Source organism: Anguilla rostrata, chromosome 9 (assembly GCF_018555375.3).
Source record: "Anguilla rostrata isolate EN2019 chromosome 9, ASM1855537v3, whole genome shotgun sequence".
Taxonomy (NCBI): domain Eukaryota; kingdom Metazoa; phylum Chordata; class Actinopteri; order Anguilliformes; family Anguillidae; genus Anguilla; species Anguilla rostrata.
The window spans coordinates 36561696-36582810 of NC_057941.1; positions in this window are offsets into that span (position 1 = coordinate 36561696).

Sequence of the window (21115 nt, forward strand, 5' to 3'; positions counted from 1 at the left end):
TCTCCCTTCCAAAGGAGATTGGTCAGTAGGCTCATGTAGGCTGACCAGATGTCCTCTTTTTCTCTGGAAATTTCATCTTTTTGATAGAAAATATCTGTCCAGGTGGGATTTCTAAATTCCTAAACTGTCTGTTTAGGTATTGCTTATTCCATAGACCATAAATAAACAAACATATCACCAAGTAATATGTTCATAATGCTCACCTGTCACTGTCCTCTTTCTTTTTTAAATCCAATATATGGTCAGCTGACTCATGCCTTATCAGTTTTTTTAGTTTGTGCATCATTTGATCTACCGAGCCATTTTCTGTGAACTGTATCATTGACATTGTTAAAATCTTCCCTGGTTTTATTTTGTTTAATCAAATGTCAATATACTGTTGTTATCATTTCTTAGGTATAGCATAGCACGTTTAAGCTATTTTACTACAGGATAAATGGGAAATTAAAACTGGTCCATAATAATTATGCATTATACAGGTGCTGTGTGCTGTAAGCTGTGCACCCCTCGCCTCTGGTCACGAACGTACCAGGATTCAGAAGCCAAGGCCATTGTGCCCATGTGCTGCTACACTGACTGCGCTCATGTGCTGCGTGCCATTGATTCTGAAAAATATAGCCCTAATTGTGAAAAGTCCATAAGTAATATCCAAAGCCAAGGTAGCATGATAGTAAAAGCCCTCTGCAGGTCTGCATAGACCTTGATTGGGAAGATGTAAGCAGAGAGGCTCTTTTACAGCTTCAGGCTTCAGTGACTAATGAAACACATAAAGAGACAGGCAGGAGATGATGCCTCAGTGTTATTAACTTCCCAGATGGAAAACTGAGGGCTCAGGTTCAGATTCATTAAGTAAATCTATATGTTCCCAATTTCTTGTTTTTTCTTTTAATTGGCAAAAGCCAATTAAATGTTGTTTGTGCTGTCTGTATCATGTAAAGAGGATCAGAGGTGAATGTTCACCAGATTGCACTTTGAAGTGTTGAATAAAACACATTTAATAAGGCTGTGAAACTCCCTTACTCTCTGGAAGTAATCATAAGATTTGCTGTGGTGGTGTATCTCTTGCTGTTGTTAGGAGTCACAAACAAGGCATTCAGACACAAGTTGGACCACCAAGTTACTCGCATGAAAACTGAATGCTATGAAACTGTGAATAATGTAATTGGTAAGACTGATGCCCAGTATAGATCAGAGGTATGATACTGATGTTCACTGAAAAGTAATGTATAGCTACTGCATGTAAATGAAAAGGTATATTCTCAGTTTTTCAATATTTTGTCAGTAAATGCAGAGCTCATAACCTAGAGTATGAAATACACAATATAATTATCTTTGAATGTGTTGCTTATGAGTACTGTCATTTTTGAAGGTCACTGAAGATGAGCGTCAGGGAACATTTTCAATGCTCATTGATGTTTAGGTTCGGTCTTTGTGTTTCAAAACAGTGGGGGGAAAAAAGGTTTCAGAATTCAAAACTTTTACAAAGAAAGACTGATCTACAGTCTGTTAAAATTTGTGGTGAAAACACAGTGGCTTTAAAATGTATCAGATCCTATAGTAATAACCTTCTGACTAACTTACAGTATGCACCAGTCAGCCTACACTGACATAGAACTCCAAATACTAAAAATGTTAAATATATACTAAAGTTTTCATGCTAGGTCTCGCCTCTCTTATGATTATGAGTAAACAAAAAGATAATCTGGGAAACTAATTCACGGCTAATTTGCAGAATACATGCAAGAGAGTCTACAACAATTCAATATTTTACTTTGTCAGCTGTGAGCTGTGCCCTGAACTGAGGGCAGCTAAGTCACAGATTAAATATTTTACTGCTACTTCTCCATCATGGACCCTTGTGAACATGTTTAGCCCTCCAGTGCTTATTACACCAATTTCCCAGGACATAGTGAGGTGAAGAAATAACATAAATCAACAAGAATACAGAATCAAAACCCAGACCCCAGAAACAGGTGTAATGTGGTTCAAATGCCAAAAAATACAGATTTCATGGGAAATTACATGGGCAACAGCGTGAATGCATACATAAATTCATACTCGGCATGTTGAGATGCAGTTTTGTTTGCTTTCAGATGGCATTAACCATACAAGGAAGCAAATGTAAACCTTTGTGACACAACACAATTAGGCAAAAGAAATGCCATTACCTATAATAGTAATCTCTCTCTCTCTCTCTGTGTGTTTGTAGGGATTATACGGAGCCTTCTAGAGTTTTGCCCCCCCACCACCCCCACCCCCACCCCCATGTTCCTCATCTGACCTCGACTGACAGAGCAGTAGTTATTTTCAAAAGATATATCTCAGTTGCATGGCAACCTGTAATTAACTGTCTTTTAAAAAGGCTGACCTGACCATCCTTAATATTTAATTATCCTCTTCAAATCAACAAGTATATTTTTGGGTTAATATTAAAACATGATACACATTTCACATAAATTAAGAATGAACAAGATGCAGTTACAGCATGATAAGTGCTTCTATACAGATTCATTTTTCAATTTTCATATTTGTGATATGCAACTGGACTACCATTAAAAGGTTAATCACAATTAATGAACAGAAGTGTTTATTAATAGGAGCATGGAGAGCACAGCCTTTTTTCAATCATAAAAAATGGCAATGCAGCATTGCAGGTGCTGGCTCCAGTTCAAGAGGAGAGAGTCTCACAGTTTAATGGGTCCTCTCATGTACAAGAGACCCCTGCCTCTGTGGTTTTTCAAGTTGCAGGTATTCCTTGTAGGCCTCCTTATGCATGCAAGTACACACAGGCGCAAATACAGATATACAGTCATTAAGAATGTTCTGTAAAAAACTAAGGGAAATGATTAAGTATGAATCCAAATAAGAGCAATGACAAGTGCATTTTCTCTCTAGTACATGATGGAGGAAGGAATTTGCAGGTTTGTGGTAATGGAATAAGGTGCATTCAGGTTGGTGGATGTACGGTTTATTAAAGGAGGTAAATATTTTCTTTCTTTATAGCATGAACAACTGTTTATGCAATATGCAAGGACTGAGTAAACGTCATTGAAGAAACCTGACTGGGATGAATGCTGCTATTGTTGCTGTCCTCTGATTTAGTGTTCAGCTTCTTCAAAGCTTACTGAGGTGTATTCATTTACAGTATCACCAATAATCTTTTACACTAGATGATGGTCCAATATGTGCATGTTTCATGGTTATTTCTACATTGTCTAGTTTCTGATTTCCAGACAAAATAATAAAAAGGAGCTAAAACTTAAGATCAGTATCAGCCAAAAAATATTTGCTCGTAATTCACAAACCTGTTACAGCAAAACACCAGGAAATTATGCGAGACATAAAAATAAAAACTCTTGTAGTAAAAAATAAGATTAATTGGGTTGTGTGGTGCACTCTAAACCCGAATGAAGACTAGATCAGATTTAAATAAAAACGCAACTCTCATTTTGATACTGCTGTCAAGGAGGCGTTGTCATTTCATAAAAAGCATACAGAGGAACTACCAGACTATCTTTGTTGCTCCAGCATGAATGCTATTGATAACGGTTGTACATACAGACTATTTCCTTTCACAAGCATTAAGGTTGACTTAAGGTATTTTAAAGGGAGCAACATGCAATGTTTCCCATCACTGTCTTTAAAGAATCTACACTCAACTCAACTGAATTTGCTATGAAAAAATGTATTTTTTAATTAAATGCAGACCACCTGCGTAATGTGCCTCTTGGGGGGTAGTGATGCTTTGACCACTCTAATGAAAAATGTTATGCCTGAGTGGTTTATTAAAGAGGACAGGGTTTGCATTTTTATTTTATTGCTCAGCCATTCAGTTACCTGTAGTAGACCACACCAATTAATCTCATTGTATTTTACCTCCAAAATATCTCAGAGACAAGCGGCACGGTGGTGCAGTGCACTGTCGCCTCACAGAAGGAAGGTTGTGGGTTTGAATCTTGGGGCCTTTCTGTGTGGAGTTTGCATGTTCTCCCGAGGGATTCCTCCAGGTACTCCGGTTTCCTCCCATAGGTATGAGTGGGTGAGTGAATGGTGTGTGTGCCCTGCGATAGATTGGCAGCCTGTCCAGGGTGTATTCCTGCCTCTCACCCAATGCACGCTGCGATAGGCTCCAGTACCCCCGCAAAGCGGGTATAGATAATGGATGGATGGATGGATATCTCAAAGATGGGAAGAAGCACTGAATGAATACATTTTGAACTGATGCACTTGTTGTACGTCGCTCTGGATAAGAGCGTCTGCTAAATGCCTGTAATGTAAGGTAATGTAATGTAATGTAATAAATTACTAGAGCTAAGCTAAAGCCGAAAATGTCAGAGGGCTATACTGAATAGCCCACTCAAAAATTATGTGACCTGGATCAACTTCTTGTTCAGGAATAGAAAAGACTGCAATGAAAACATTAACAATGTCAACAGCATTACTCAGTGCCTCTTTAAACCTTGAGGACCTTGAGGATGTCAGCCTGGCTACCTGACTCTCTGTAGCAGGTGATTGATAGCAGTGATTCTAACAAGGATGGAGATTGTGGAGCCTTATTCAAAGACACACAAGACTTAGGTCATGGTGCCATTCATTGGGTGATGATTCCGCCTCTATGCTTTACATTTTTTACCATGGGGACATAACCAACTATATTTATTTGACACCCAGTGCTGACGCATAACAAGACATGCATAAGAGTGTAAAAATAGATAAACAAATACTGGCAGAACAGAAGGGGCTGAGGTTAGTTATGAAAACTGTGACTGTGCACTTACAAGAAAGGTCACCCTGTAAGAGCACTCGCATTTATATTCTGTGATGCAGGCATTGCCATATTCACTCCATATCTCATTAAAATACTTTGCAAGGTTTCCAAACTCTATCCATGTAATGTCTAAACTGTCACATTCAAGCATTTCAATCACTGGCACAGATTTTATTATTATTATTTTATGCTACCAGCACCACTAGTGTGCATATACATATTTACATGAGCAAACACATTTACATGTACACACTACGAGAGACACAAGCACCTTGAAAGTGAGACAGCCTTATTACACAATGTGATGCTTTGAACTGAAAACTGAAACACATATCTTGAAATTGTTAAACCTTTAAATAAAATCATAATTGCAATGAAATAGGCCTTGGTTTTCATATTACAGGAGATTCATTGGTGACATTAGTCATTAGCTATTGTGTGGATGAGCAGCACATGTGGGAATACTAATCAACCCATCATCTGTCTCCTGTTCCCAGGTTTTTTCAAGAAATAACACATTGAAAATTCAGAACTAATTACAGCATCTCCTGAAAATAGCTGTTTCAGAATCACACTGAGGGTAATGCAGTAATAGAGTAATTGCCTCCTATTTGTGACTCCCACATGGAGATGCAAAGAATGGTCAAATGAAAGGGACGTTGCTCCAAGAAAAGGTATTGGATATGTGGTTCCATAATTTAAACCCGCTTGCTAGTTAAACTCATTTTTAGTCCCTGCTGGAACCCCCTCCACTGTACCAGCTCTCACTTCCATGAATGGCAATAAACATGTGATTAATAAGTGATTATTCTTACCCCCAAAAGTACACTGAGGGCTGAGTGCTATTTTGGAGCTGTACCTCTGGAATGGAACAGAAAAAAAAATACTGAAATGACAACAAAAATATCTTCATTGGAAATCCTTTACATTTGTTACTCCAAATCCATTAGCTGCAGAGCTTGACTATCAGGGCATTGAAGAGCCAGAAAGTATTTACTGGGCTGTAATCTCTAAATAAGTGTCAAACCTTCAGTTCCATCACAGATACTGTTGCAGAGATTGATAGCATGTGACAGTTTGGGAGTGGGATAAATTTAACATTATCCAACAAATTAATGAGAAAAATTCATGAGACTCACCCAAAAGGCAGTAGTATAAAAGGGAACTACACTGTTGACTTGTAGATCATAATTATTATATAGCAAGTCTCTAAAAAATATGTTAAATAAGTCAGTTTGGATAAAGGCACTTGCAAAATGCTTAAATGGAAATGACAAATATGAAATCTGAAAATGGGCATGAAGAATCATATATTATGGAGCCAACATTAATCTCCTATATCATATAGGGGGGCGACATAGCTCAGGCGGTAAGAGCGGTTGACTGGCAGTCGGATGGTTACCGGTTCGATCCCCCGCCCTGGGCGTGTCGAAGTGTCCCTGAGCAAGACACCTAACCCCTAATTGCTCCCAACGAGCTGATTGGTACCTTGCATGGCAGACTTTCAGTGTTGGTGTGTGAGTGTGTGTGTGAATGGGTGAATGAGAGGCATCAATTGTAAAAGCGCTTCGGATAAAAGCGCTATATAAATGCAGTCCATATCCCTGTAATCTAGAACCAGGTAATATAGGTTATGCCTGCATGGTATGAACAGCATGGAATCAAATAAAAAAATGTTCAGTTCTGATTGATAACACAATAGTATGCAACATTACTTCTGTTACATTCTTCTGTTCCCCTAGGCACAGAACTTCAGTCTGTATGTTTGATCCAGTGACGTGCGGTGAGGTCAGTGGCTGGGGAGGCACTGGCTAGTATCAGAGCCAGATTTACACACATATGAACCCGATAGAGGTAGCTTAAATTCACCATTCAATTGGCAGGTTGCACAATGACTATTGGTTAGGCGACCGTATGTTTCATAGTTCATATCAGCATTCTTTACAACACACGCATACAGGTACGTATTCGATTCACGTTTTATAGGCGAATGCAGTTCCGATATTCATACTCATTCAATACAAATGAAAATATATATTGCATGGTCTTACCTTTACTTGTAAATGAAGTACATTCGCCTATCCTTCTGGACAAAGATGTCAGTGACTTGTAGAAGTCCTCTTTATTTTCCTTTAGTTTTAAAAGTCTCTCTGTCTGAATAGAGATGATTGCCAGGGATGAAAGTTGTCCTTGGTCAGTTCGATTCCGACTGTATGTTTTGAGTCGTTTCAAAGCAGTGAACGACCTTTCAATGGACGCTATTGTAGCTGGTATAGTGAGCACCAGCTGGAGTAACTTTGTCGTCTCGGGAACCGTCTGTATCAGATAATTCTGCGCCAAAAAGTTGAGGAGCTGGCCGGGTGATTTGCATTCGTTCCTCACCATTTGTGAACTATACAATCCGATAAGATCAGCCTTTAGTCTAACAAAGTCAAAGTACCTTGCATATTTTGATAGGCTCTGCAGTTTGGTGTCATTGAAATGTTCTTTTCCTCTTATCTCTGATCAGCTGTTTACTTCGGGCATTGTCTGTCAGGCCAAGTGTGACACATTTCTGCTCGAATCAATCATAGAAACTGTCAAACTCTGGCGTTCCACAACTCCCATTGTGTCGCGGATTCACGCAGAGCAGAATCCAATGCCCATTACTTTATTTTGCAGCACATGAAAGAGTGCTTCAGTTTCATTGTAAATGCTCTCATACACCATTATGAAAAAGCAGGTTGATGCTTTTGACAGCCAGAGATCATATCCGGCGGCCATCATCAGGAGTCATTGTCCCAACCATCGGGATTTGCGCTCATAATCCGGAACACACCACGCAGATCAGATTAGTGCAGACGATCAGCACGTACCAGTCTAGAATTTGAGCTCCATTATGTGGGCGCTGCTCTTGGTAAACATCACTTCATAACATCGTCCAGTAGGTAGGTGCGCTTGGTCGACTTATTGAAAAACGTTGCAAGTCCCTCAGCTGTTTTAAAAAACATTTTCACTCAGGCGTACTTTTTGCTGAATGCGAGAGCACCAGGTTCAATTTGTGTGCATAACAATGGGTAAACGTGGCTTCAGGTAGCCTACCTTTTCTTTCATCTTGGCCTGCACCCCATTTGGATCTGATGCCATCACAGAGGCTCTGTCGTAAGTCTGAGCTACCAACTTTTCAACGCAATTGTATTTCTCCAACACTCCCAAAACTTAATCAGCAATAGCCAGTGCTCGTCTGTCATCACTCACATCATCAAATCCCAAGAACGCCTCCCTCACCTCACTTTTAGCCACATAACGCAAAATCACAGAGACCTGGGCCTTGTTTGTGACATCCGTTGTCTCGTCTACTTCGACTGCAACAAAATGGGGCTGCATTAATCTCCTCTTTGATATCATTTTGGATTAAATCACCGACTGCTTCGATTAAATCGTTCTGTATTCTATTTGATAAGCCAGAAAATACAGTGAATGTCTCCAAATGTCTAGCTAACTTTTCATCTTTCTCAGCAAAAGCATGTAATAGCTCCACATAGTTGCCACAATTAGAAGAGCTTGCACTCTCATCGTTACCACAAAATGCTAATTCCTGTTTGGCTAGGAAGCAGGTTGCATTAATAAGGTATTATAAAATCTCATGGTTTTCCTTTACCTTAGCATTGTGGATGCTGATATTTAATCTCCGCTGTTCATTCAAAGCCAGATCTATCCTTGAGGTTCCAAAAGTTTTTAAAGCAATTTGGCTTTGAATGCAAGTTGTCAATTTTTCATGTTTGTTGAGGCTCCTTGGTAGATTTTTCAAGTCACAAAATCCCGCGTTAGTCCAAAAGTTGTCGGTAGTGGAGAACAGAAGGCAGGGAAAGCAGTAAAGGCGATTCTTCATAACCCAGCCACACAGCCAGTCTTTTCGTTGGTACCACTCCATTTGAAATGACCGTGTTATTTTCTGTCCATCTGTTTGAAGTAGGTCCTTAAGCTCTGGCATTGGTCTTTCATTCTTTATCACTCCCTGTTTTGCTTGAAAGTCCAATTTTGAAACATTTAGCGGTTAGATATAACGTTATCCATTTTTCAGCCGCTGGAAACTTTTTGCTAGCTAGCTAGCTACCTAAACGATCCCAAGATTTGTGTGGCAAACCATCTGGTGGGTCAGGTTAGCTTGAAGTAACGTTACCATGGAGGGAGAGCGTCAATAAAACATGTTTGGAATCATAAAGAAATTACATTTATAACACAGATCAGTATTAAAATCTTTATTTTTTACTTTTTGTAACAGCTATTTTCATTGGAGTATGACAGGTGAGGCTCTGCCTCCCCTGCCTTGCTTGACCGCCCGTCATTGGTTTGATCAGGTTTTGAGTGCATAAGTGATTTGTTGCACATCCCTCTCATTGCTGAGGGTAATAGCATGGCTCAGGAGAATGACATAGCTTGATGATGTAGGGCAATAGCAGCAACAGTGCTGACCTGACTTACTAATTTCACTGTGGGAGGAAGTTCTGTCCAGGTACAGCGGGAGGAAACATTCAGTGATTATCCATATTTGAGGAGTTATCCAATGGTATCATAGGTACACTATGGAAAATAATGTACAGTAGCCTCATATGGAGACCAATCCAAGTCAACTCCGTAATTCCAATTTGGTTTCTTCCTCTAGCCCACTGTCTGCAAGCATTATTTGTTCAGAATATGAAGTGTCAGATCATTTGCAAGTGTGCATCACTTCATAATGCTGCCTCAGTTGATATACAAATATTGGATAAGGATATCAAGTGTGAAGGAGTGTGGATGGCAATAGGATTTAAAAAAAAAAAAAAGGTAATCTGTCCTGACTGCAGTTTAAACATAGCTACAGTGTAATAAATTTGATACAGTGACTGAATAGCTGAATACAAATGGCTGCTGAGAGCAAGGATAATTATCTCACAATTATTTATTTTCAGCCAGCATATCAACAGGAGAATGGTATTTAAAATAAAAAAATCCCCAAACCCTGTCTGTTTACTGTCTATCAACTGTAACAATTGCTCCTTACATTTACAAAATAAAGTGCAGGGAATTCATAAATCCATGGGTTCTTGTTTAAGAAAATATTTGACTGTTCACCTCTTTACGAATAACACTCCAGAGAAAACAGTTTTCCTCTAACATACCAGTCAAGCTGGAGAAGGAATTTAAAATATTTATGTCTTTTGCCTGATCAAGGTCAGCTAAGGTAGGTGAAATTCTTTCTGTTCATCCTCTATTCAGTCAATGTTTTGGCCTCCTTTTTCATTTTGATATAATTAAAGTAAAACATCACACATCTGACAGCTCCAGAGGGTCTAGACTACAGCATTCACTCTCCTCTAGCTGTTAAAGACCCCATCTTGTTCATTCAAGGCAAAAAATAATGTTCACCTGATGACCTGGTGTGAGAGAATGGACCACTCCTGTCTTTTCCAGCCTCAACAGTCACAGAATCAGAAAATAATAAGTTGAATTTTTTACAAAGGAACTATAAAGAACTATCATGTTTTCCTCAGCATATGGACATTTCACCTGTGTGATATTCAGTCATGCTTTTCAGGATAATAAAATCATTATCTTAACATCTATTAAGAAAAGAAATCTTCCTAATTAAAGATGAATAAGCAGGCAGTTGTTTGTTTTGCAGTGCCAGCATGAAGTAGGCCTAATGTTTTTTCAAATAATTTTGCACAGGCAGAGTATTTAATGTAATATTTTAATTGACAGGCTTATTATAATGGGTTGCTGCAAAGCCAATGCAACCCTAAGGTGTAGGGTTAATTTCTGCAGTTACTGTACATCTACATTCACTTGTCATTTTATGTTTTTTTTTTAATGTTTATAAAAAGGCAGCATTTATTTTTTGCAGTGAAGCAGTTGTTGATGATTGCACCAGGATCATAGGTGAGGAGGTGGTACAGTCAAATCACTGTGAAGACAGCAGTGCACTCAAGCATAAGTGTACTGTAAGTGCATGCTCTGGCATGCAGTTACAATTCTCTCTGATTGGAAGTCTGACGACCCCCCTCCCTATTTTTCAGGTGCAACATTATCAAACTAAAAAATCTGAAGATGCGAGAAGGTACCAATAAAACAATCATACTTACACCTATGCTATAAAGACTAGTTTCCACCATGCACTGTAAGGTCTTATCCATTCAAGGTGTTTCCTTCTGCAAAAGCTAATAAAGTATGCAGCTCTTTGCATCATTACATATGCTTGTGCACTTTTGCACATCAAAAAGATTTTTCCATTTTTATTTCATTAGTTCAATCACTTTGTTTTCTGGTAGTATTCAGTTCTTCTGTTAAAATGTGAGCAAGGCTTACTTTCGATGAACATGGGCTGTATATTGGACATATTATTTATACTTCCCTCAAAGTGAAATTTGTTGTTTTTGTCAAACACATAAGGAGTTTGGATTTGAGATCAAAAGATGAATACAAGACAAAAGTACAGAGTGAGCTTTTATTTCATGGTAATCATTTTTACAGCTGGTTTGTGTGTTGAGTCCCCCCTACACAGCTTTTGGTGAGCACTGTACTTGAAAAGTAGTACAAATGAAGTCATTCCATAAATATTTAGGTTACACCCCATTCTCTGTAACCTTCAGGTCATAAGTCCAGTTCCCTAACCTAATCTAACCACTGCCTCTAATTATAGTGGGCACAGGGAACTTTACCTGTGATTCTGTTTTGTTCTATGAGCACAAATATGGTTACAGATCTCTTTAATTCACTAGCTTTAACATGGCATTAATAGCACAGCCTCTTTTTAAGGCAGTAGAAGCCTGATTTACTCAGCAACTTACATTATGCCGAAAACAAGCATGCCACAAATTAAAGACAGTCATGGAGTGCAAAGGCAAAAAAGCTGTTTACTGTTCAATAAGAATTGTACCACTGAAGTCACATTTTGGCCAGCAGGAACACTGAGGCAGAATTTATGCACAGACACACATCACGTGTTTGCAGCAAAACTGTTTGTCGACTGCTCTCAATCAATAAGCATCACCCGCAACATCAAATAATAAATTGCTGATTCATGGTATTAATTCCCACTTTGGTATGGTCAATCATATAAGCAGGACTGTCCTGTTAGTACAAAATAATTGTCAGGTTGAGGAGAGGGCACATGCTGTTCAGCCAGCCCCCAACTACACCAAGTAAGGGTTATATTTCTTTCATAGCCACATGGCATCTGCAATGTCCAAAAGAGTTCTCACTCCTGCACTTAAAACACTGCATCCCTAAGCAACATCAAGGTTAACTGTATGCTACCCAGTGGGGCTACAAGCCAGTTGGGGCAGTCACTGCCAAAATTTGATTTCAGACCCTGGGGAGCATCAATTCACACAGAACTTGGGTTTTAGCTGGATGTACCACCCCATAGCCCACCGTTATAAAGCCTTCTCATTTTTTCAGAATATTGATCCATTGCATGTCAGACCCGTTCAAACTACCACAAATCCTTGGCTGTTTGTTATTTAAGCTTCTCTCTAGTCAAGTATCTTTTGTACAAAAAAGAAATTTGGAGATACCAAAATCGCCATAATCAGCACAGGATATCAGCACAGGATATCTCTTTGAGAGTCATTATTTCCCAAAATCCCAGGAGCCACTGTCCATGTCCGCACATGAAGCATCTGATTTAATGTCTCCCCAGGTCTTGGTGTAATCATCCTCTAATTCTTTGATATGTACACTACTGCAGCCCCGCATAATACACAAAGCTAGGCAGGTAATGCAAAACAACTCCTGTGTTTTCATCTGAATGCTATGAACTCAGTACACAGTGTCATCAACACATATTGAATTATACATAAAATATGTTACAACTTATATAAGAGAATAGAAGAAGGGGAAAAAACTGCAGATTCTGTCATTGAAGAAGAGTTTGAGGCTCAGTGTACAGCTTAAGCAGATCAAAATAAAAACAATGGACCACAAAACACTACATTTTATGTAAAATGTTTGTGTTTGCCAAAAGCCTCAAAAGACAGGATATTAAATAGATCAGCCCTAACATTAACATCAGCCAGTTCTCCATCAAGGCATATCAGGACAGAGCTTTAAGGGCCTACCTTTAGAGCCACTACTGTTTTACCCTTGATACCATGGGAAAATCCAAGAAACTCAGCCAATACCTCAGAAAGAAAAATTGTGGACCTCCACAAGTCCGGTTCCTCATTAGGAAAAATTTCCAAACAACTGAAGGCACCACGAGCATCTGTACAAACAATTGTATGAAAATATAAAAATCTTGGGACCACACAGACACTGCATCGTTCAGAAAGGAGGTACAAATGAACTCCCAGGCCTGAACAAACTTTGATCCGAAAGGTTCAACTGAACCCCAAGACAACAACAAAGGAACTGGTGAAGGAGTGGAGGCATCAGGTACCAAAGTATCTACATCCGCTATTAAGAAAATCCTATATCGCCATGGCCTGAAAGGCTGTCGCGCAAGAAATAACCCCCTACTCCAAGATCACCAGAATGAAGTCCTAGCCTTTTGGAGGAGTGTTCACTAGTCAGATGAAACAAAAATTGAACTGTTTGGCCATAATGATCAGCTCTATGTATGCAAGTAAAAGGGTGTGGCACACCATCCCAACTGTGAAGCATGGGGGTGGCAGCATCATGTTGTGGGGGGTGTTTTTCTGGAAAAGGGACTGGTGCACTTCAGAAAATAGATGGCATCATAAGGAAGGAGGATACTCTAGAAATACTGAAGCAACACCTCAAGACATCAGCTAGAAAGTTAAAACTTGGTCGCAACTGGGTATTCCAGCAGGACAATTATCCTAAGCATACCTCCAAAGTTGAAACAAAATGGCTTAAAGACAACAAAGTGAAAGTATTGGAGTGGCAATTACAAAACCTTGACCTGAATCTAATAGAAAATTTGTGGACTGAACTGAAAAAGCGTGTCCGAGCAAGGAGGCCCAAAAACCTGATCGAGTTACAAGAGTTCTGTCAGGAGGAATGGGCCAAAAATCCAGAAGCTTATTGTGAGAAGCTTGTGGAAGGCTACCCGAAACATTTGATCCAAGTTAAACAATTTAAAGGCAATGCTTCCAAATACTAACAGAGTGTATGTAAACTTCTGACCCACTGGGAATGTGATGAAAGTAGGGCTGTCAAAGTTAACGAGATGACAACGCGGTAACGCAAATTTTTTGAACACCACTCATTTTTTTGACGCATTAGTGCACGTTCTGTTATGATGACTGTATGCCCGACTCTTATGCTGCGTTCAAGACAACTCAGAACTAGTAAAAAACGAGGTCCGACTTGTGAAAAAAGCAACTGAACGGTCGTAGAACTCGGATTTACAGGTTGGAAATTCGAACATCATTTCTGAGCTCCGACTTTTCTGACTTCCGGATTGATGATGTCACATTAAGATAAATGGCAGAATTTGTAGTTCGTGGTAAGAAAGGAAAATGGCGTATTTAGGCTTTTCATGCATTTTCATTTGGGCGTGTGATTATGTGATATGCGTTAGTATCGTTTATGTTTCCCATTCATTATAGCAATATGTGAAATTTAAAAGTTATGATATCCATCAGCAACTTTTTTCACTAGCCAGCTTAGCTAGAAAACGTTGTTTTGCTCAGAAATAAATGCTGCAAATGACATAACGAAACACCGGTGATACCATATTTACATTTCATACTACTGCAGCCTAACTAGTTTTGTGGTTTCCCTCCATTTACTAATTTAATATACTCCTTAACAATAAAATAAAGCAGCGTTTTCTGTGGGAATCCATGTTTTCCCAAGTAAAACAGCGTGAACGTAGTTTTTCATTGTCTGGGCATATTGTTCATAAGAGGCGAGCTGCCCTGTCGTCCGACAAGGTAAACAGGCTTGTCTGTTTAAGCAACCGGCTCGGTGTAAAGAAATAGAAGTATAGCCTAACTGTTGTATCCAAAGAAATGGAAGTATAGCCTAACTGCAAAATCCTAGTTCGAGTCCTAGTTCTGTATTATACTCCCTTTCCACTGTTTCCTGCTCACTTTATTTATTGTTTGTTTTATTTTGTATCATCCTGTTTTGATCCCACATAGTTTAAGAGGATGTTTTTGTGAGCCTTCATTTTCCCCATATGAGGTTGGACACAATTACATTGTGTGATTTGCTTTAGAAGTGCGAGGGATGCAGGGAATGATCTTTGAGTAATGGAAAATTTAGCTGACCAATGTACCTGTTGTACAATGTGTCTGTTGTTGCGATGCATTGAGGTCCATCGTTTTGTGTTAATGCTTAAAAAAACGGGATGTTTTAATGAACCTTTATAAGCGTAAAGTTGAACACACTACATTGTGTGAGTACTCATATTACTAAGTAATGTTAAATTTAGCAGGTCAGTATGGCAATCTGTTGTTGCCTGTTGGGCAGGGATTAAATTGGGGGTGGACGCGGGTGGACAGCGTCCACCCACCTTTGGTAAATAAATAAATAATTTTGACCGGCAGTTTTACAAATAACTATAACAATCCACTTTTCGTATGCTCCAGTCCATGTGTTCCCTCTAGCCAGTTACTCGCTCAACCAATCAAAAATCCGAAGAAAAAAAAATACTCAGGAGGAACAGTCGTTTATATAGACAGACAGGCTCAGAAATAAAAATATTGTTGATTGTCTTGATTGTTTGGAAGCGGACGCGGTAGGTAATTTCATTAAGATGTCATTTAATCTATGCAACATTTTAAAGAGAGATGAATAAACAGCCCCCACGAACGCTGGACATTATTAACGGCAACTCTGATTGCTTGAGCAAAATCAGCAGGTTGCTGGTCAGAAGCTAAGCTAGGATTGAATATTTCCCACGACTGGTTAGTTGAAAATTGGTGGGGCGCAAAACTTTCCTTTAAACTAATCATTGATCTCAACCTGTTTTCATTAGTAATTTTCCTTTATTATCAAGTGTGCCAACGATCGGACTAATCAAATGGAAAGTAGCCTAACACACAGCGTCTTCATACAGTGTTAGGGGGATTAAATCATAAATTCAATTTATCTGTTAAATATCCATTTTAATCACCAAGTAGTCTACACTTAAAAAACAAGATACACCAGTCTGTTATATACCGTGATAGCTTTCAGAATAACCAGCAAAAAACAAAATCTGCACTTCAATTTTGTTTACAATCTACGTATGCAATTGGACTCAGCTGTGCAGGACCCGCAGAAGTTCTCCTAGAGCGGGCTAAGTATCTGTTTTTTGCCATTAGTGTAGCTAGATTAGACTTCTACCTGTTTTGTAGTTTGCCCAGCATTAGTTTTGGTGTTTGTTTGTTTGTGAAGTGTAGTATCTTATTAGCCTCATTTGCTCTAACTGCATCAGGCAGGTATTGTGTGGAGCTAGTTAGCTGCTTGGCTTGTGGGGTAATTGCTCAGTCATCAGCTGCTATTCATTTGGTAATTAGGGCTTGTAGTCTGGCTTAGGCCGCGACGCTAGCGTCGCTCCCTCCCAGTTTGTGTTATTGCATCTCTATCCTTCTACCATCACCCTTCCTCTCTCTACTCCCTGTCCTCACTGCTATGCTATGTGTCAACCCCATTCCAACCTGTTCTCTCCCCTACAGAACTCACTTCTGCAGGCAAGGCCCCCCGCGGCGACGGAACCTCTCCAACCTTCGCTATCCCTCATTGACCCCCTGTGACAACTTCACGGTCGCAGGAAGGCTATGGAACTGCCAGTCTGCTACGCGGAAGGCTGACTTCATTTCAGCCTACGCGTCCCTCCTCTCTTTACAGAAGATGGCACCCCACTGATTCTCCTGGGAGACTTCAACATCCACCTTGATGCCTCCCACTCCGCAGCCTTCCTGCCCCTACTCCACTCATTCGATCTCTCCCTGATGCACTCCCCACCAACACACAAAGCTGGCAACCTCCTAGACCTGGTCATCCTGAGGAATTGCTCCTCCTCCGATCCCACAGTGACCCCTCTGCACCAGTCCGACCACCACTTCATTTCCTTCTCCCTCCCTCCCCTCCATCCACTCCTACTGTCATGGTCCGCCGTAACCTCCGCTCCCTCTCTCCCTCCTCTCTCGCTTCCAGTGTCACTGCTTCACTCCCCACTCTTGAATCCTTCTCCAACCTTCCCACTGACTCTGCATCCTCCGCTCTGTCTTCATCGCTCTCCTCAGCACTTGACTCTCTCTGTCCTCTAGTCTCCAGGCCGGCACGCTCGTCCCCTCCCAGTCCGTGGATGTCTGACCCCCTCCGAACCAACCGGGCCAGCCTACATGCAGCGGAGAGGAAATGGAGGAAATCCATGGCTCAATCCGACCTGTCTGCCTACCAGTCTATGCTAGCTACATTTTCTACTGCTGTAACCTCTGCCAAAATTAATTATTATCAAACAAAAATTCATAAATCTGCCTCTAACCCTCATCAACTGTTCTCCATTTTCTCCTCTCTCCTCAGCACTCCTCCTTCCCCACCTCAGTCCTCCCTCGCTGCAGATGACTTTGCAGTTTTCTTCGATGAGAAAATTGCAGACATCCGCAGCTCCTTCACGTCCACCGCCACCCTTCCCCACTCCCCCATCTCTGTTCCCTCCCCTTGTTTCTCCACTTTCTCTCCCCTCACTGACTCTGATGTTTCCCAGCTCCTACTCTCCCACCGCCCTACCACCTGTGCTCTTGACCCCATCCCTTCCTCTCTCCTCCAGACTATCACACCTGACATCCTCCCGTTTGTCACCTCCCCTGTGAACTCCTCCTTGTCTTCTGGATGTTTCCCCTCTTCCTTCAAGCTGGCCCACATCACCCCACTGCTGAAAAAGCCCACTCTGGATCCCTTTGTCATCCAGAACTACCGTCCTGTTTCCCTTCTCCCTTTCCTATCCAAAACAATTGAACGAGCTGCTTCTAACCAACTCTCCTCTTTTCTCTTACTAAACAACCTCCTGGACCCCCACCAGTTCGGCTTCAGACCTGGCCACTCGACAGAGACCGCACTCCTCTCGGTCAGTGAGTCGCTTCACGCCGCACAAGCAGCCTCCCATTCATCTGTCCTGATCCTCCTAGACCTTTCTGCTGCCTTTGACACAGTCAACCACCCCATCCTCCTGTCCTCCCTGGCAGCTATGGGGATCTGTGGCACAGCACTAGACTGGATCGAGTCCTACCTCTCCGGTCGCTCCTTCCAAGTCCCCTGGGCTGGTGCAGTATCGGCACCTCGCCCCCTTGCCACAGGAGTTCCCCAGGGCTCAGTCCTTGGTCCCCTCCTATTCTCCCTGTACACCCAATCTCTTGGTCCTGTAATCTCTGCCCATGGGTTGTCCTATCATTGTTATGCCGATGACACCCAACTCTTTCTCTCCTTCCCCCCCTCTGACACACAGGTCTCTGCTCGCATCTCTGCTTGCCTGAGGGACATCCAGAGCTGGATGGATAACCACCATCTTAAGCTGAACCCAGGTAAGACAGAGATGATCTTCATCCCTGCTCCATCCTCTAACCTTCTTGACTTTTACATTTCCCTAGGGGACACCGTGGTGTCATCATCACCCACCGCAAAAAACCTTGGAGTGGTGATGGACAACAGACTGTCCCTCTCCCAGAACATCACGGCGGTGAGTCGAACGTGCAGGTTCTTCCTGTACAACATCCGGAGAATCCGCCCCTTCCTCACCACCTACGCAACCCAGCTCCTGGTTCAAGCGATGGTCCTGTCCCGCCTGGACTACTGCAACTCGCTGCTGGCTGGTCTGCCAGCATCTGCCATCAGACCCCTGCAGCTCATCCAGAATGCTGCAGCGCGTCTGGTCTACAACCTCCCCAGACATTCCCATGTCACCCCCCTGCTCACTGACCTCCACTGGCTGCCTGTTATGGCTTGCATCAAATTTAAGACCTTGGTGCTTGCATACCAGGCAGCTAAGGGGTCAGCACCAGGGTACATCCAGAGGATCATCAGACCCTACACACCAGCCAGACCTCTTCGTTCTGCCACCTCTGGACGCTTGGCACCTCCCCCTCTTCGCGTCTGTACTTCCCGCTCCCGTCTGCTGTCTGTCCTGGCCCCTCGCTGGAGGAATGACCTCCCCGTGGCGGTCAGAACAGCAGAGAATCTTACTACCTTCAAACGCAGACTAAAGACTCATCTCTTCAGGCTGCACCTCTCCCCACCCCTCCCTAGCCTATAGTTTAGCTCAATGTACCTAGTTAGGATAATACGATTACGTTAGTTTATTTGGCAGGATTGTTTTTGTCTGATTAGGCAAATGTGATTCCAGTGCTAGTTTGTACTCGGTAGGATTGTTGTTTGCTGAACAGGTTACTCTACAGGGTTGGAGTCCTGATCGATGTGGTCACTTCTGGCACTACGATCTTTACTTCACTCTAGTGTGTTTCTTTTGCACCTCTGCACCTTGACCTAATGCACTTGTTGTACGTCGCTCTGGATAAGAGCGTCTGCTAAATGCCTGTAATGTAATGTAATGTACTGTAATTGCAGATATTTGCCATGAATATGAGTGCGGGGAAAGTGCACGTAACCGCAAATAATGTTGATTAAAAATGTGCACAATTTCGTACTGCAAATGAAAATAAATGTAGGCTATAAGGCCTAGGCTACTCGCTAAAACTGCCTATTTGGGGAGAGCTGGATATATATGATAGTATTGAGTAGTCTATTTTGTGAATTAATTGTATTGATACTCAAGGAAAATCAGGGGAAGATTCCGCTACTACTTAGTGATTAAGACGGATTTTTCTAAATCTCATTTATCATTTAATCTCCCTAACACAATACAAAGAAGCTGTGTGTCCCTTTCCAATTGATTAGTCAGATCGTTTGCATGCTTGTTTATCACTGAAAATTAATTAAAACAGTCTGAGATCAATGATTAGTTTAAAGGAAAGTTTTGCGCCCCACCAATTTTCAGCTCACAAGTTTCCGCTTATTTTGTTTCAATTTGACAGTTTAAGAAAGATGGACAAAGGAGGAAGAAAGGGAGGACAAAAGAGGAGGATGGACGATTATTTTTGTGGGTAAAAAAAATTCTCAGCATTAATGACATTCAATAAACTTGAAATATTTTATGTAAAAGCTTACATCAATAGTATACATTCTTTTAAAACATTGTTTTCCTTATTCACAATTATGTGCACAATACATTAAAGATACAACCATTTAGAGCTGAGACATTCATTGGTTTGTACCTTTTTTCACCCACCTCCCACCGGATCTCAGGGTCCACCCACCTCCCAAATCCCAATTTAACCCCTACTGTTGGGCTTGAGTTTGCTATGTTATGATTTGAGCATATTTTGTTATGCTAAATGCAGTACCTTTGAGGGTTTCTGGACAATATTTGTCATTGTTTTGGGTTGTTAATTGATGTCCAATAATAAATATACATTTGCATAGCACATTTGTCCACTCCCATGTTGATATTAAACACTTATATCCCTTTAAGGTACATTTTGAACAGATAAAAAATGTGCGATTAATTTGCGATTAAATATTTTAATCGCTTGACAGCCCTAGATGATAGAAATAAAAGCTGAAATAAATCATTCTCTCTACTATCATTCTGACATTTCACATTCTTAACCTCTTAGCGCAAAACCCCTAGTGGTCGGCACGCCGGCATGCCCAGATTACTGAACTGACACATTCAGTGCTACTGCAACCAAAGTACGAGTTAAAAACAGAAATGCGTTGTTTTAGTTTCATAAGTAGACGATACATGACAACTATGCCAAATACAGAGTTTTGCAGCGCCACCATTGTCGCTCTGGTCATTCATTTAACACGCACCCCTCCCTGCAGTCTCATCTACAACTATACCCCCCACCCATGACATAATGGACAATATTGTCTATCTTGGCATTCATAAAAACATTCTTTCACCACTAAAAAATCGTATTCCGTCATCTCAACAAGATAAACCCGACAATAGCCTTAAGATATGCCAATACAGCAGTGAAAACGCTGCTCACTGAATAATGAAATAAAGGAGAAAAAGTTTCTAAAAATGATACCATGTCATTCTACTGTCAATATCTGGGACTGAATGTTGAATAAATGTACAACCTTACCGTTGGTTTTACGCGTAGATATGTCCCTTTTGAGACTGAGTGGTCATACATTGTGTTGGATAATCCATTTGTGAAATATATGCGCATTTGTGATGCCTGGGTACCTTCCAAAATAGCCACACGTGTTGTTTACGGCGTTGTCGCCATTTTTAGTACAGTTTGGTTTGATTGACAATTCATTTATTCAGTAGGTGAGAGTATAAGCTTTCTAACGATGTATGTCTAATCTTGCTTTTGGAATAGCGTTTTTTAGGTCAGCGTAACCAAACATTTTCTT